The sequence below is a fragment of the Varroa jacobsoni genome, unplaced genomic scaffold (assembly GCF_002532875.2).
Source record: "Varroa jacobsoni isolate VJ856 unplaced genomic scaffold, vjacob_1.0 scaffold_879, whole genome shotgun sequence".
Classification (NCBI taxonomy): domain Eukaryota; kingdom Metazoa; phylum Arthropoda; class Arachnida; order Mesostigmata; family Varroidae; genus Varroa; species Varroa jacobsoni.
In genome coordinates, this window is record NW_019213781.1 from 76267 (window position 1) to 93449 (window position 17183).

Here is a 17183-nt window from a genome sequence, read left to right on the forward strand (position 1 = left end):
GGAAGAGACTGTGACGATGGAGGAGCAACATCGAATTGCGACGACAATTTTGTTCAGTGGTTAGTAAATTGTGGTCAGACAGCCCTGCCGCCACTAAGACAACGTTTCGTGGTTAATATGTCAGAGGCGTGGGTTTATGGCCGGTCTCAGTGTAGCGTGCGCGGCAAGATGGAGTAAATACTTAAAGCCAACCAGGCGGCAAATGACTCCTGCGGTAGGACGCAGCGACAGACCCGGATCTCAACGAGAACAACTGGGCGAGGGTGGGGACGGAATGATAGGAAATGGCGAAGAAACTGACCGAGAAGAAAGAGAGAGAAGGAAGGGGAAAGACGTCTACACAAAATCTAAGTGAAGAGAGTGCCAAAGAGGGTGAGCTCTTACGCCGGTGGCTATTTGGGCAGTTCCTCTCCGAAGACCATGAAGACTGCGTATGGTCCACACATACCTTCATGCTGCAATCTGCGTATGAGACACAGAGGGAAATCGAATCAGCTCGACGGCCAAACTTGGATGCCTGCGAGACCTCAACTGCAGTCGGCTATCGCCTCGAATGCTGTCGGCAGCTTTGCATGGGGCGTCGAACGGGTCCGGCTCTTCCAACCCACAGTGAAGCTGACTAACCACATGACGGACCTCATTAATACGTGTTATTAATGTAATTAACATCACGATTTAAACGTACTAAATATTCATCACATACATAGCAGCATACACGTGCGCCGAGGTACATAGCTAACGCACTCTACAGGCGCAAAATATCGTTCATGGAATGAGATTGGAGCTACGTACAGCGATATAATATAACGAAAAAACGTAGGAAAAGTTCAGTCATCGATCAATAAAAAATCTCCAAAGACCAATAAGTAGAGCACAGGAAATAGAATCGGCGATTTATTTTATAGAATGGTCCATTATCGAGTTCGATACTATCTTAACTATATGACCGATGCACGAATTAGGAACTCGATTTACCACAGTATAGTTTCGTAATCAATCGCTTACAATATATATATATATATATATATATATATATATATATATATTGTAAGCTGTTTAGGGTTCAGAAGACGAAAAACTGTCTAAATTTAATCTGCTGTAGAAAAAAACTAATCAAAGCAGGTATATGCGGACAAAAGGCTTTATCAGTCAATTTTATTTCTCTTTCTACGCAAATGAATAGCACATAGTATAAAACGATTAAACGTAATCCCACTTCTGCAATTACTATATATATTCGTTATAGACTCTTCAAGTTGACTATGCAGCTAATGTACGTAAGTATACTATAATCACTCAAGTATCTTTGAATGTAGGTATTTGGGTCGATTCATACGTGAAATCAGATGTCAAATCTTTACTCTTACGCATCGATGACGTCAGATGTGGGTTTGAAAGGTAAATTTATTTTTATAAACCTTATGCTCGCTTCTGGCGCTCGAAAGTTAAACGGTGAGATGATATTTATTTATAAGCGATTTATTTATTTCTTACATATATTTTATTTATATTATTTATCTATTAACAAGAATAACAGTTCTTTTGCACCAATGATAAGTTTTCGCTTCGTAGTCGTCAGGTCACTACGAAGAAACATTGTATTTTACCTGTTAGTCCTGTTGAGCCAACCTTTAGCTACGCTTATTCTATAACATTTCAATGTCGGCTAATCATAAGGCGAACATGTAATTCTGTCCTGTCTGTATATGTATCTATGGGTTATTTTAGTTTTGCATAAAAGGTCGCCATACAGTTTCAAGTTGGATTCTTTTTGGACGCGTAGCCGCCTATTCTCTTGGCACTCATGCACAGTCATCCTCCAAAATTTCCTGAAGCTCGTTCCGAAAATTCGAAGAAAAAAAATTAGCTTTAATCGGAATCCGTTGCCGATTCTACTTGCTTTCTATCCAGAAACGGATTCTCTATGTACCGTACGCTCCTCCCTGGCCTTTTTTGTCCTGCGACATGGAACAATCAGGCGTCCCATGCGTGTTATCCTTCTATCTGTTTCCAATTCGGAATGAAGGGTCACGAATTGTTTTATAGGACAGAACCTACATTTTCGATAACTAATCTCACATATATCGTAGATCATTCTCCAAAGCAATAACCTGATCGCTTGTTTTTTTTTAAATCAATACAGATGCACTATAACGCAGATCAAGGCCAAAACATTTGATACAAGTCAGTCATAGGCAAATATCCGTTTGTGTAAGAGTTCAGTGTAATCTATAAGGACTTGACGTTAATGACATATGAATACCTACATTCACCAGATTACGAACGACGCTCTTCGTATTTATCTCTGGAAATTAATATAAAGATCCTAGCAGAGGATGTTTCGTTCTTAAAACATCTTTCCCAACCGTCGATGTAGTTGATATTTTGTCAGGAGAAAATACATTTTGAATTTAGGTGCTAAGCGGTCCGCGATAATAATGTAATATTATTTTCTTTTCATTAATGAAACATTAGCATACACACTCTTCTGGGGACAGGGTTGGAGGCGAGTGTACAGGTGGAACTCACCGTTACAAGTGCAGGTTATTCATCTGTTGTACAGCGGTCACCTTCCTCCAGTGGATCTAGTGCAGCTTTAGAAAATCCATATTTTGGATTCGTACGCTGCGCCGATAGTCGCGTTATCTGTTCGACGAGCGTATGCTGAAATTCGGAAAGCGACTACGTTAAGGTGACCTTAGCGCAGCTTTGGCCTCGACCCTAGCCGAAACTAAGGCTACTTCTTTCAATGAGGTTAACAGCGAACGCGAATTAATATGACCAGCGTTATACGTGATAACGGTATAAGGAATAATGGAAGAAATTATAATAATAATAATAATACGTCTGTAGGGAATAATTCATCATAGGAAGCGACTGAGCTCGCCCGACAACGGCACTGGGGAAGGTAAACCTAGTTAACTAGCGAGCGGTCAGCCGAACAGAGCATCCGGTGGACGGGCGGCACACGACGGATCAGCGGCAATTAATTTATTACGCACTTCTGCTCCGGCGGGATTGCTACTGCTCAGCTCACTGATTAAATACATTCATGATGACATTGACTGACCCTGCTGCCAATTGTACGCCCGCAAGACCCATGGGAGTCATTCGTGATTCTCACAACTCAGCAGCAAGGTAAAAGGGGCAACTTATGGGAGTTTCGAAGGGATGGATACCGTAAGTGAAGACGTCGTCCGTGACGCGTACACGAAGGCGAGAAGCCTGATTTGTTCGAATTGTAAGGGGCACGTGGGGGGCAACGTCTGGACTAAACGCAGTTTTTTCCTCAACCTACTCTCTGCTCCCATGAGCTCTGTGGGAAGAAGTCGACGGTAGAATGTCGATTATGATTACTTCACCCGACCTTCTTGATGTTGTTGTTCAGTGAACAGAGAAAGTATTATATGTTTATGTTGGTTACTTGTATGTAAACGGATGAGTGTTGATGAAGAGTAACAGAGTTGGCTTGCATAGGATAACTGAGCTTGTTTAATATCGAACAGTACATATAACGAATATAAAGGGGGCGATCATTTAATTCAAACCCCCGGCACGAAAAGTCAACGCAGTAACACAGAGGTATTTTCATGCTATAAAGGGTCCTTCACATTGAATACAGCTCAAGATTTAGCCCGATCTTTGACTTCAGCGCTGCAAAATTCGTAGTTATATAAATATATATTTCGAAGGTGTTGAAGCTTCGTTTTTACCATTGAGAATATTTAGTTTTGTAGCGAGCAGATAATAGAAAGAGACGAGCGGCGACTGTTGGTAAAATCCGATACAATATACTTGCACATAATCGTCTATCCTGCTGACAAGAAGTTATAGACAAATAGAATGCTGAGTGAAACGATAATACTAACGACGAGATGTTGATATCTGTTTTTGAGGTTCTTGTATCGGGATCCACTTGGATACCTCTTAACTCTGTGTAGAAATCGTGGTTCTTACGCGGGCCGTGATAAATGCCTTCACTTTCCGTATTTTCACTGCTTTAGCAGTTCGTCAGTCCTTCACATAGCAAATTCAATTCAGTACTGTGATAACCTAACACATGAGTATCCGACTCGTGCATTCTCAAATAGAAGATTCCCTAGATCCGTTTCGATCATCTAGACTTGCATCAGGTACAGTATAAATGTGTGAACACTGCACTTAGAGCTGTAACGCGGCAAAAAAAAAAAACTATAAAACGACCCAAGAAGGATAGCAGAGTAAGATATACATAGCGTAGAACTTACTGTATGTATGAAAAAACTCAGACTGCCCCTGTTCTTCAATCGCAAATATATTATTTGGAAAGCTATTTTCTATTTGTATTTTTTTTCGCCGTAGAGAACATTCTGGCGCCACACAAGCGAGCCGTTAAGGTCACTGGCATTAGGCGATACCCATTAAAAAATCTTTCGACAATATCTGCTTTGGTTTTTTCTTTGAAACGTTCCATCTGGTCAGTGGCCTTTGTTACGGCTTCTCAATATCATCAATTGTTTCGATTTAGGTTGTGAGAGTAGGCGATTCTCTATGAAAGTGGATGCTACACAGTATCTGATGTTGACATCTTTTCACGTATTTATATTGGCTGTTGAACGTGATATTCCTGAAGTCATTTCATACAAACTGAACGTGGGCGGTGTGAGGGTATACATCGAGCGGATGGGCTAAACACAGAACAATTTTAATTTTCTGTGAAATAAACTGCGCGCTTAACCTTGCTTGCAGCAGGTCAGCTAAGTGACGATCGTATGCCGTTGGCCAGCCTAACGCGTTATAACTATGCTTTCCGCTAACATGATGGGGCAACCAAAGTGGCGCCATCTCAACTAACGATTGATAACGGCGCGTATGGCCTAAATATAGCATAAGTAGCTACAAGTAACCCCCTAGCAGACAGTCGTCCTGCTTACGCGCTCGCCATAACCTAGCGGATAGTCAGAGGGGGGTGACACCATAGCAGACCAGCGAAAAGGCAGTCACATTAGCAAAGGACGCACATGAGATACGTAAACTTGATAAAGAAGGGAAGAATATAGGTAGGGTTTGCCCTACAATTGTGTACAATTAAGACGTTCTTTAATATTATAGTCAAAGCGTATATCCATTATGGAATCTCATATGGTACAGAGCTTTACAACTTTAGATGTTTACTACAAATCTAAATGAATTTGAAATCACAATCAGCAGGTAATTTAACGTTCAGGAGAATGGCAGGCTCGTTGTGCGGACAATTGTCCTACGTGCGCGTTGTCACTATGTTAAGAGCCATGTCATGATAGGAAAAAAATTAAAATAATATGCACACCATACATGAAATGTTTCAGCTTGTGACCAAATACTACAAAAGCTAACAAAAAATTCTGAGTTGCAAAAGATGGCTTCCACGATTGACGGCGATGACGCTGTGCCTGGCGTCGTCAAACCAGTTGGAGGAAACAAATAAGAGTCATCTTAGATTCCTTATCGCGGTCAATGTCGTAGCATTTGTACTTTGTAGCTGCTATTGCGTGGCCTTTTCCGCCTGTCAAAAAAAAGCGATGGTCTGCACGGTGCTAGTAGTAAAGACTATGGCGGTTGTATTGTTCGACGTTACAAACACTTTTATTACCACCGATTGAAGATGACCAAGCACAAAACGACTGGCCTTTTTGACGAGAAATGAGAGAATGACATACCCGCAACAGTTGCAGAGTGGCAGAAACAAAACAAACTGCTATAATAACAGCTAAATTCGATGTGGATTCCGACGGGTTATCCACCTGCCGATGCATCCATTTTTAACGATAGGCTTTAAAGTACATATGGCAAGCAACAACAACATAGCAGACGGGCGATCGGCGACATGCTCGTCGTAATTTTGAAAGAGTCCGTCGAACGAAAGGATCTGTTTGTGTTAGGCTCCACAGATAATGAATCAATCAACGTAACAGATAGCGGCGGTGCCTTCGTCCTTCCGCGTAGTCGAGGATGCACCCAGAGATCCTTTCTCCAGCTTCACTCGCATGAAAACAACACACCGTGAACACGACAGTGCGAAACGCAGTTGTACAGGCAAATTTTGCTGAACGGCTCGTCGTCCTATCGCGTTAACAAATATTGATTGTTGACTCAAATAATTAAAATCTATTATTTGCTTGTTGGCGCCAAGTGCTCTCGATATCCACATGCAGAGCTTCGCATCACTGCGATGAGGTCTAGTGAAGGGAGACGCTGATGTTTTCGGCGCATTTGCACCGTTAGGATATACTGTGATTGGCCACCAATCTCGTACGCACTTGTCTATCCGGCCAATGCACGAATCAGTTAGATCTTCACTATTCGATATCATAGTTGGATTCGATTAACCCAGGAGAATGGTCGGTTATCCTTTAAGAAAGCTGTTCAATAAGCTTATCTACTGGATCTGCTAAGAGAGCTGCGCTCCGCTGTACATTGCTGAATCTAGATCATAATGGCGAATACGATACGAAAATTGGTTTGATATTGAGAAATTTTCTATCAAACTTTCCCGCAGACTTTAAAATAGGAAATATTTTTTAGGACTCTTTATCCGGCCAGATATTTCAGCGCGAAAGCAAACAAGAATTGATGAGATATATATGCATTCATACTGCTTACTGACTTGGTAAGTGCAGGCAAGAGAGGCGATAGTCTAACGAGAATTTTTAAAGTTCATATCGGTAACAGCTTAATTACAATGATAATTAATGCAGCTGATTAAGGCAACTACTGCAAATTGTAAGACGACTAAAGCGCGATAATGGAGGAGATCATTTAGGGATACTGTTACGGATTACTGCGATAATGTGATCTGGGTCAGCTTTTCTATAGGGCACGGGTCGCCGTCTCCAGCGAGTTCCCATATCTGGGTACAATACATGTAACTTATAATATGTGTAACACATGTAAGACGAGCTCTTTTATTGTGATCGTAATTGCTCTACGATTATAAGTACTTGATTATTACCATTATAGTGAGTGAATGAACAGACGATGAAGATTATCGTTTACATCAACAGGACGACTTGTTTCTTTCTAGATGTGTGAATAAATACATTACCGAGATGCATGAGTTTCTCTTAATTAATCAAGTTTATGTTTTCAGCGCCTTTTACATAGGCGTGGCCAACGATCGTGCATATTTCTACTTGACTGTTGGAAAATTATATCTTAATATGCAAAAGGAATTGTCGGTCCTAACTTCTACTCGTAATTTGGCAACTGTAGAAACGAAGTGTATTTAGTCAGGGCTGTGCGGTTGTTGACTTCAGTACCGTATCTGCCTAGAGCAACGGACGTTGGCAGCCTTTGCGTGCGATGCATCCACGAGTCCGCCAAGCCAAATATAGCAGTGTCGACCGTCCATGCTCGCTTACTATGGTAATGCTGCTTCTGTTGCCGTCGCGGCGGAAACCGTTTCGTCCAAGCCCCACTGCCGTCGCAAGAGCCCCACGACGCGCGTTACATCAGTTGTGCCATGCGTAACTTGTTTATTGCTCTCAGCAGGGTCGTTGGAACGTACATATAAACCTACAAACAGCATTGATGGCCACCAATGTAACGATGGCCATGATTGATACGCTTTCTTTTGATATGCCTGCTTCTAGCGAAGGCGGCAGCTGCGCCGCCTTCTCTCGTGACAACTTTCCAGCAGGCGACTAAGCAAGTAAACATGGAACGGAACCAAGCAACGCGTCGGCGCACCAGAATAATCTGACGCTACTACTTTGAGCAAGAAGGATCCGTTTTTCCACAGACTCGAACACTGTGTTTGAGTTAAAGTGGGTGCTACTGAGTACCACATGTATACACTAACATGCTTCCGCTGAGCATGTTAATATCATCACAACAACTTTACCTGCACACTTAGCTAAGACGGGTGTGCAGGCCAATAATATGTACAGGCGCGTTTCCAATTGCGACTAGCATGAATGAAGACTGGATTATACAAACTTCTATGCCCGATCGTATGTACAGCAGGAGAAACTGGTAAAGATTCAGGATGCCTTTGAATAGGACGATAGGACTGAGTCGAAGCCGGTATCGAGGTTCGCCCGTCGAATAGGGGCTTTGGGTAGAAATCGGCCGCAGTATTTGACTACCGACCCTGTCATACATAGGTCGATCTTTCTCATGACATCGGCTAGGGTTCGTTTTAGCTTCCCGCTAAGACGCTACCCCACTGACCCTGATACGAACCGCCCCGGTATAATACATATCTTTTAAAGCATACCCAGTTTTGTCTACTAAAAAATTGGCAATTAACAGACCCGACCGAATCACAACAAACAAGCGAAATTTAGTAATTGGATTGTTTTAACTTCGGTGATACGTATCACTGAAGTTTTTTTAAACTTCGGTCTTTTTTTTAGTGTGCAAATGGTATGTCCCGCTCTCGCTGCAGGATACGTGCCATCACCACTGCTAAGCCAATAAATTAGCATTAATTAGCAAAATAGGCAACAAGATCATTTAGATTAACTATCGGTTTCTTTTCATGGAAACAAAAAGCACGCTAGTAGACAAGCGATTTCTAATACGTATAGAACGCTAAGCAGTTCGTTGGAAGCAATTTTTTTGAATTAGTTTCTGCTTTTCTAAGAAATAACGAAGGATTAACGGGAAGGTATACGGAACCGTTACGTGCTAAGCGGGTCTGCCTGCGGCAAGAAATTTCAGCTTGTCTTTATTTTTGGTAGAATGCGATTTGTGGCAAATATGAGTTAAATCATTTCGATTAACGAACCAAACGTACACATTTGCCTACGTAGATGATGTTTCAGTTTTTAAAAATGTGGACATGATGTTCCTGTATTTTTATTATCACGGATCAATGCATGTCGTGCGCGGTATTGTGAAACCTTGCTCATAGATTAGTTATTTGTTCGCACCTTAGATGGTTTCAAAAGCAACGCTTGCTTACGTGTTCCCACAGGTGAAATAAAACCGATATGAAGTAAAAAGGACTGAACTGACCCCCGAGGGCGAAAATTTTCCGAAGCGGTTTCGCTTATCCCGTCGAAGGCAAGTGCTGTCCCCATAGGGGTCTTCTTGGTTTGGATGTTGGCTTAAGTCTAGAATCATCTCATCCGAATCGTCATCAGACTGCAACAGTAGCAGCCAACATAAGCGGTGTCTTCAAATTGCAACGGTATAATAGCAGTGCGGCACTATTTTTATATCGCAGTCCCTACCTATGCCACCTGCTTCCTTGCTCTCCCTTCCTATCGCTGCCAACTCGCGCCATTTTTTCGTCGCGACCTTTTCACAGTAGTTTTGGAGGAGCCCGAAAAGTGATCGGGGATCTTGGCCCCGAAGAGATGGTCATTCCCTTCCATTGTATGTCAAGTACCACCCAATCAGCCAACCGGCCGGCCGGCCGACCGACCGCCCGCTTGCAGAACAATCTGTTACGGCCTGGAATCGGCTGTCGTTTACCACATCTGGAACAACCATACTTGACCTAATGTTTTCATGTTTTCTTTTTTTTTTTTGCTGTTTTTTTGCACACTTCAGTTTTCTCCCGTTATGTGGCACTTGTTTAGAAGACGATACAACATTAAACTCACAACGTGTAGCTGAATTGAGCTTTATCCATAGCAGATGTGTTATAGGAACATGTTTAAAAAGTCTGCTATTGAACAAGCTAGACAACTCACAACGTGTAGCTGAATTGAGCTTTATCCATGGCAGATGTGTTATAGGAATATGTTTAAAAAGTCTGCTATTAAACAAGCTAGACGTAACTATAGGTACTAATACAATAGTTGTATGGCCAGTTGAGTGCAGTGCAATTGCTAGGAACTCCATACCCTACAGTGGGACTATACATTTGCGATGAACGTTTTGAGCTCAAAGGACGAAAGCATATCAAGCCATAGAGCAAAGTGACTTACTGAAAAAACGTGATAGGTGAACGTGATTGAAATACGTGTGGTGCAAGTGTACCATTCATAAAAGCTCCGTATATGTACGAGAGAAAAGCTAACCTAACAGCTGACTGTACTCGTTATCGATTCGAACAAAGTAACTTGGTTCATCGATGTCAGTGCATGATTTACCGTCTACTGAAACTTGTGTCTCCGGACCAAAACAAAAAAGTCGAATTTGTATTTAGCGATGCTCTGACAGTATATTACCTGGAAAAAGCTGAAGGACTAATTTTTTTTATCACTCTGGAATACTTTAGTAATTCTGAACATAGGCGGCAAAAGCGGATAAAACGTTGGTAGTAAATTATTGTAAACATATTTGCCATCTTTGAAATTCGCTAAAATAAAATGAATGAGTTTGTCAGCCGTTACTGCTAAGGTAAATCACTTTATTCAGCCTACTTATGTTTATTGTCACTGCTACATAGTGTCAATCAATAATAAGTTAGCAATCGGTTCAACCCACCTCTAGCGCGGACGATCTTACACAGAACCGCACCTCGTCACACACACACACACACACACACACACACATAGAATTTCCTCACGTGTGTATATTCGGGAACTCTGTACAGCGTAGTGTATACATTTGAAATGTTTTATATTATGTAGCCTAGCCTTTACATCATGTACGTGCAGACAACCAAATGAGGCTAAATAAAATCACAATTAGAATAAGAGGTTTTGCTGCTTATAGTCAGCTACACCCGTGCTGCTTTATCGCAATGTGCATTACTAAATGAGAATGACTTTTCGTGGAACTCCAGGGGACACTGTAGTAATGCCTTCTTCTTGACGATCATGTCGATAAAGGCGTTAGCGAGCTACATTATTGACGCAGTCCAAGCTAAAGCGCGTGATCGTAAATGTCATGCTTTTCTTCTTTTAGCAGCGGGCGCCACCTCTGTTGATGCAATGCCACCGCCTTTTACGTGGGTTTTGCTTCTTCAGTTTGCTTCTTCGGGCGTTTTTCCCGACTTTACTTCCATTCACCATCACCATGTTACGCTTCGTTTTTGCTTACCTACAGCTGATGGTCGACTCAGTTCTTGCTATCCAGCTAGACACAGCCAGTGGCTGGAATGGCTCGATCTATCGTATAGTTCTTTACTTTTAGCCCACGTTAAGAGTCCAGTGGTCTACTTTTATAGGTAAAGACCTCGTTCGTCTCTTACTCGTGGATACCACACAAAGTTATCTACTGCGGCTATTTATGCTGCATCGAAACTTCTCTTGTCGAGGTCACAGTTAGGTTAGCCAGCTCGCAGCGAAGGAGGAGCTGACTGGCACGAAGGCCCGTATACCATGCGCAACCTACGCTCGCTTTTCTTATCTCTTTATACGTGACGTGACATGCAGCATTCTACGGCTTTTCCTACCTGGGCTTTTGTTGGCCTTGCCGTCTCGCAGACATGGCACCTAACGAACAATCAACGATCCTTTGCGTTATTCCTTATGTGTGCGTTTTTGCACAGCTGCAATTGCGTCTGTCCTCTACACAAGAGAACGTACATTGCATGAAAACAACGTACTCCAGCATCAATGTACATACAAGGACGTTTGTGGCACGTTTTACTTATTAAAGAAAGAACCACTGAATTATTTCAGAGCTTTAGCTCTTTCCTGTCCTCTTGAATGCTGTCTTTCTTGTATGCATGTTTTAGAGCTTCTACCTTTGAGTCATTATAGGTCAGACTCGTCTGAGCGCGTCAAACTGCCACCGGGAAGTCTTCGTAAAAGTTTATGAATGGTATTGAACGGGATTAGACTAAAATGACTGGATTATGTTATCATTTGTTTTGCTAGTCGTGTGGCAAATGATATATCAAACATAGATAACTTGATCATATGAACCTATTCCATAGAAGTTATTTAATGGTATACAACGATAATCCAAATTAACTGCTTACACATAAAAAACAGTATAAATCTGTTTTACCTTCCTTTAATTACCGACTTTTGGCATTTTTTTTTATAAATAATGCTCATTGTTGAGTGCCAAGTTTTCAATTTGGTACCCAATAATGAGTGCCTTTATTATTAAATGAATTTATTCTGCAGTTAACAGTAAATTAGCGATGCTGCAAAATCAATCAAATATGACTACCCTTGTGGTTAGAAAGATCAAATACTTAATTTTGGTTACTAACACTATCTTTGGGCTTAGTTTTTGACTCGGTGTGATGAAATGGCAAAGAGGTAGGTCCATCAAAACCTGCAGTACTACCTGCGATATGTCGGCAGAAGCCGTCTCCTGTCTACCATAGTTGTATCCTATCTTTTTAATCGGCTGCCCATCTCAGCTTTGAGAAATTTGTGCGCCCTGCCCAACGGCGGATATATAAACCGCTGTTTAAATACGCGCGTCACTGCCAGCCACAGGGTTCAATACTAGAACACCTTTGTCTAAAAGAGATGCTATTCCTTAGGCAAAAAAGATTAGTCTCGCCGAAAGTCGTGTCAGACTTTCAGATGTCTAAGTATCCGCAACGGTTTCGATTCTGAGATCAACAAATAAAAACAACGTTTATGTTACTAGGCAAGTGGGTTATCATAGTCTCAGCCATCAACGTGCAAGTCGATATTCCACTTGACAATCATCCCGAGCGTACCTCTTCGTAGTCTGACACAATAATATTAAAGCTTCGCTATTTCCAGTTATGTACATACAACAAAACGGCGTTAATATCTCGTTCTATCCAACTTCCTCTTTGTCTCATTCATTTAATGGTTGTTTGTTTACTGTCACCTTGCGAACGACCTGAACAGGCTGTATAGTCGTATAGTATAGTAATATGGTGTTGTGTGGCGACCTTTTTTATGCGCACTACTAACATAATTATCTGAACTCGAGGCACGGCGAACAAAAAAAAACGCCTCGGTTATAGCTTAGTATTTATGAAAATGTATGAGACAGAAGAACATAAAACGAATTCTCTCACGCCTGGGCTTCTCTTCGGCTGGGAAAGGTCTTGAACCTCCTGGTGGCCCTTTCACTGCACAACCGGTCGGTTTCCTGCTTTGCCTGTCATCGAAGAAGACCTCTGTCTAACAACAGCGACAGCAACATAAGGCCACCCCAGTCGCCTGCGGCTAGACATTTTTTTGTACAAATCGTTTTTATCCACAATGTTCTGACTAGGAAAGGTACAGAACCTGTGTAGAAGGCTGATTTAACCAGCTATCTTCTGCCGTAGCGAGTCGCCTTCTCGAAGCTAGGCTCTAATTATGAAGCGTCGAAGGCTGCTTGTTTAAGCACAGAAGGGTGCCAAAGAACACGATAAATATTGCACGTGGTTTACGATAATTGAAGAAAGTTGTACTTCACAGTAAAGATATATGCACGAATTGCATGCCTTTAGATAACAATCTAACATAATTAACTGCTTTTGTTCCAGGCATATATAATATCATACATATCTAAACGACAGTAATTTTATTTAATTAAATTGTTTTTTAGCATTTAGCCATCTAGAAAACGTGTTAACGGTGGAAATATATTGAGATAGGTTACATCTCTCTGAATTGTATGTAATATGATTCTGTAATCACGACGAAGAGTCGATGATGTAATTGATGTTAAACTGAAATTCAACTCATAAAATATTGATTTATTTTAACATGAAATTTATGTACTATTTTTTCTAAATTTCTTTTCAATTTCGGGTGCTGAATTATACTGTTTCTTTTAGATAGTACCTAATCAGTTCAGTAAACTGATGTTGGAATTGTTGTTGAAATGTCAATTTAAAAACGTTCTTAACATTCGTCGTCTCATATAAGCATAGTCATGTTAGTTCGAGTTTGTTGACAGACAACATATGCACTTATCGACTGACGCGTTTACCAACAATCTGACTGCACTTATGTCCCAGCGTTGCCGTGCTTCTTGTAAGTAAGCCTATATATATCTATATATAGCAGTGTGACTACCTGCAATCTTACGGGCTACACAACTTCAACAACGAAGTCCATTCTTTGCATCCAAAGATTTAAACACAAGCACTTGAAGGTCTTCCTCGTTTTCTACAGGCTAGGATTGTCTCTTCGCTGTTCTAGCACCCCCCACTGTCCCGTGTTTCAAATTTCCCTAACACACCCGCTACGTCGTCTTCGGTGTCCTCCGTTACTATGCTGTCCTATCCACGTTGCTAGTATATTTTAGTCGGCATGGCTTTGCCTATGTCCGGCTGTATAATAAGGTTGACTAGAGGTGTAGGTTCTTGTATGAGTCCCTCGTGAATTACGTCTTCTTAAAGCGCCCCTCTTCAGACCCAATTCAGGGGACGTTACCAGCAGCTGCCCCGTGCAAATTGGCCCCCAGTACCCCTTATACTCAAACTTGTACAGGATCCTACTTGTAGTTAGTCGAAATTTCGTGACCTTTGCTCTCTTGGTCGCTGGTTCAGTCGATCGCTTAAGCGAATTTCACGCTAAGATTCGCACGATAACAGCCAGTTGGGGGAAAACATAGGCTACCTTATGGTGCCGTGCAACAGGGAGGAGCGCTGACGACAGTGATGAGTTGTTCGTGCGGTTGCAAAGTAGCACATACAGTGTTCACATTGAAATTAATGGAGGAGTTGGATGGGTTGGGAAGCTTGTGAGGTTCTCAAGGTACTCAAAACGGTCAGGTAAGCCGACAAACGAACCTTCGGTTGTCATCACGGTACTGGCAGAAGTAATAGTAGGAGCGAAGGTAATGAGAAGTCGAGTGACTATGTACAAAGACGCTTGCAAACGGCGTAGATGCAGTGCTCTCTATACAAGCTTTTCTGTGCGCAACTGATTCAGCTTAGCCTCAAATGCAATCGTAGTCAGCAAAATGCTTCAATAAACTTAGTCGGGGCAAAAGAAACAAGGCAAGAAGAATACCGAAACTTTATTGGTGGAAGGTACAAAAAGACAAGTATGTATATTGCTTAGTTGAACTTTGTCGTTTGGTGGGCTTTTGTCACCACAAGACCGTTTTAACAGACATCGAGTTACAGCGTAGTATTGCACCGCTGTAATATATTCTTCTATCGTTCGGAGTGATTGATTAGGCAAAATTACAAATTTGAGTTTGAGATGGTTAGGTAGGATGCTTTGCAAAGGTATTATACAATGGATACATATAATAATATTAATTAATGCCAGATAAAAATTACATGCATGCGTGCATGCATTAACGCAAACTAGTCCAATACGACAAGACGTCATAGGTAAAGATGCACGATCGCATCCACACAGGCAATCTGACTCCTTTGGCGCATTAATAACTTTTTCTCTGGGCATATAGTCTTGGACCCTACCGTTTGCTATCATGTATACTATCAATTGCAGCAACAATAACAACAACAACAATAGCAAGACCAACAGCTAACATCGTTTATGTAATATACATACATATAGAAAGTGACAGTTTTGCCCACTGCAATGACGCGTAGTTATCAATGTTGCCCCTATATAATCCCTTGGTCGGGAATCTGACAGTTTATATCCACCTATCTTACGTTCTCAAGATTAGGTAGGATATAGGATAATCATGATGTAAGCTAGATGTGATAAGTCAGCGCTGACAGCGATGGCAGGTAATCGCACATTGCACACAACAGGGCTATATCGAGTCATAGTAAAAGCACCACTGCTTTGCAGTTCTTGTGCCGTCGTCAACATCGCCAGTACTGTCACAGCTCGTAGCTTCGCGCATTGTATACAATTAACCTCATACGTCACACTATATGATCTATAACCTGGTTTTCAGGGCGCCATGTGATGGCAGATAGTCCCAATGGATCCTTCCTGCGTTGGTTACCACTCCGGATGACGTTCGCCGTCCAGTAGCGCCAGTAGTAATAAGATGGTAGGTATGACCACTGGCAGCACCACGCTATATGCTAGATGGTTGGAGAAATTTTCTATTCAAAACAGTGAGCAGAACATTTTTCCGACACGCCAGTGCAGGGCTGTCTCGGATAGGCTTACGTCCGTGTCATTCCAGTTTTTTTGGCTGCTTGTACGCCAAAAGCAACATCTCAGCATATTCTATACACAATATCTTCGCACTTGGTTATATTTTCTTGCGGTGTCGATTTCGAGTGACGGACTTCTATCTGTGTATAAGTTAAGTACCACATTTTTTTTTTTACTAAATATGCAAGTAGATGCGTAAACGTGTCTTTCCTGGATGCATAGTTATGTGTAGTCTGAGGTAATTCAAATTGTTTATAAACATAAAAATTTACGGTATTACAACCTTTTTATGTGCACAAACCAGCCAGTTGGAATAGGGATGGTAAACGTTGAAGAAGCGAGCTCACGTTCATCCCTTATTACAGATGGATATTAGGTTGGAACGCTATCATCGTTTACGTAGTACCATGCACATACGTCGCCCCCGGTGCCGCAACGCCAGGCCGCACCAGCAGCCTGGCAAAATAAGGCAATCTCTAGAAATATTTTGGTTCGTCGGATAAACGTCTTTGCTATCTGTTAGCGACCAGGAAAGCCAGGGCCTAGAATCGCAAATGTCATGCATTTAAGCATGAGTTTCGGCAGGAATGATAAAACGTGAGGGTTATTATTATTTAATGCCGTAAAGGCTGCCGTGTAGAATTGCAGGAAAATTGTAGAAGAGGGTAAATCTGCAATATGAGGGGATGTAGAGACATTTACAAATTAAAGCTAATATTCAATACAACTAAAACTATTATTATTAACTTTGTAAATGTTGTAGATATGATGTAGGGTATTCTGTATTCACGCTTTTGACACATTCACGGTTAAGACGTCGGATGACCTTAACAAAAACCTAATGAGAACATGCTAAGCTGAATCCTTTTATGCTACAATCAGGCGGTCGTTTCATATAAACGTACCACATTCTGCATAGCCTGCTTGGATGCTTCTCTGACATAGTCTAATATATGAAGAAAACGGTGACGCAGAACAAAGAATTGACGTACAAGAATTTACGCTTAAAATGAGTTGGTCAATAGAAAGTAGGTTTATTATAGTTATAGGTATTTTTTGTTGAGACGGGAAATCTACAGTTTATAGGTGTAAATGTTTTATATAATGTAAACCAAATTTCGTCGCGCGTGTAGCGCTACTCAACTGGTTGAATATGCAGAAATCATTCTGCCATATAATCGTGACGAAATTTTCAAATTCTTACGTAGTACACTAATTGCATTTTTACTAGATTTATTCCAACATTTATTTAGGTTCAAGCGGGTACATATTATTATTATTATTATATATTAT

The 17183-nt window shown here is 41.4% G+C and overlaps 3 long non-coding RNA genes across 3 annotated transcripts in view; 2 read left to right on the top strand and 1 right to left on the bottom strand.

The window, feature by feature from the left end:
* The window catches only part of LOC111264603 (uncharacterized), a 28318-nt gene extending 11197 nt beyond the window's left edge, over nt 1-17121 (top strand). Inside the window, exons 2-3 of the long non-coding RNA XR_002682944.2 lie at nt 15682-15780; nt 16256-17121. This is a non-coding gene — a long non-coding RNA (uncharacterized LOC111264603). The remainder of the gene's footprint in view (nt 1-15681; nt 15781-16255) is intronic.
* The window catches only part of LOC111264605 (uncharacterized), a 77261-nt gene that overhangs the window by 46870 nt on the left and 13208 nt on the right, over nt 1-17183 (top strand). The gene's annotated exons all lie outside the window — the stretch shown is intronic.
* LOC147752928 (uncharacterized) lies at nt 1387-3915 on the bottom strand. The gene is made up of 2 exons (XR_015312741.1): nt 2530-3915; nt 1387-1829 (listed from the first exon to the last, which is right to left on the bottom strand). It is a non-coding gene; the product is annotated as an uncharacterized LOC147752928 (long non-coding RNA).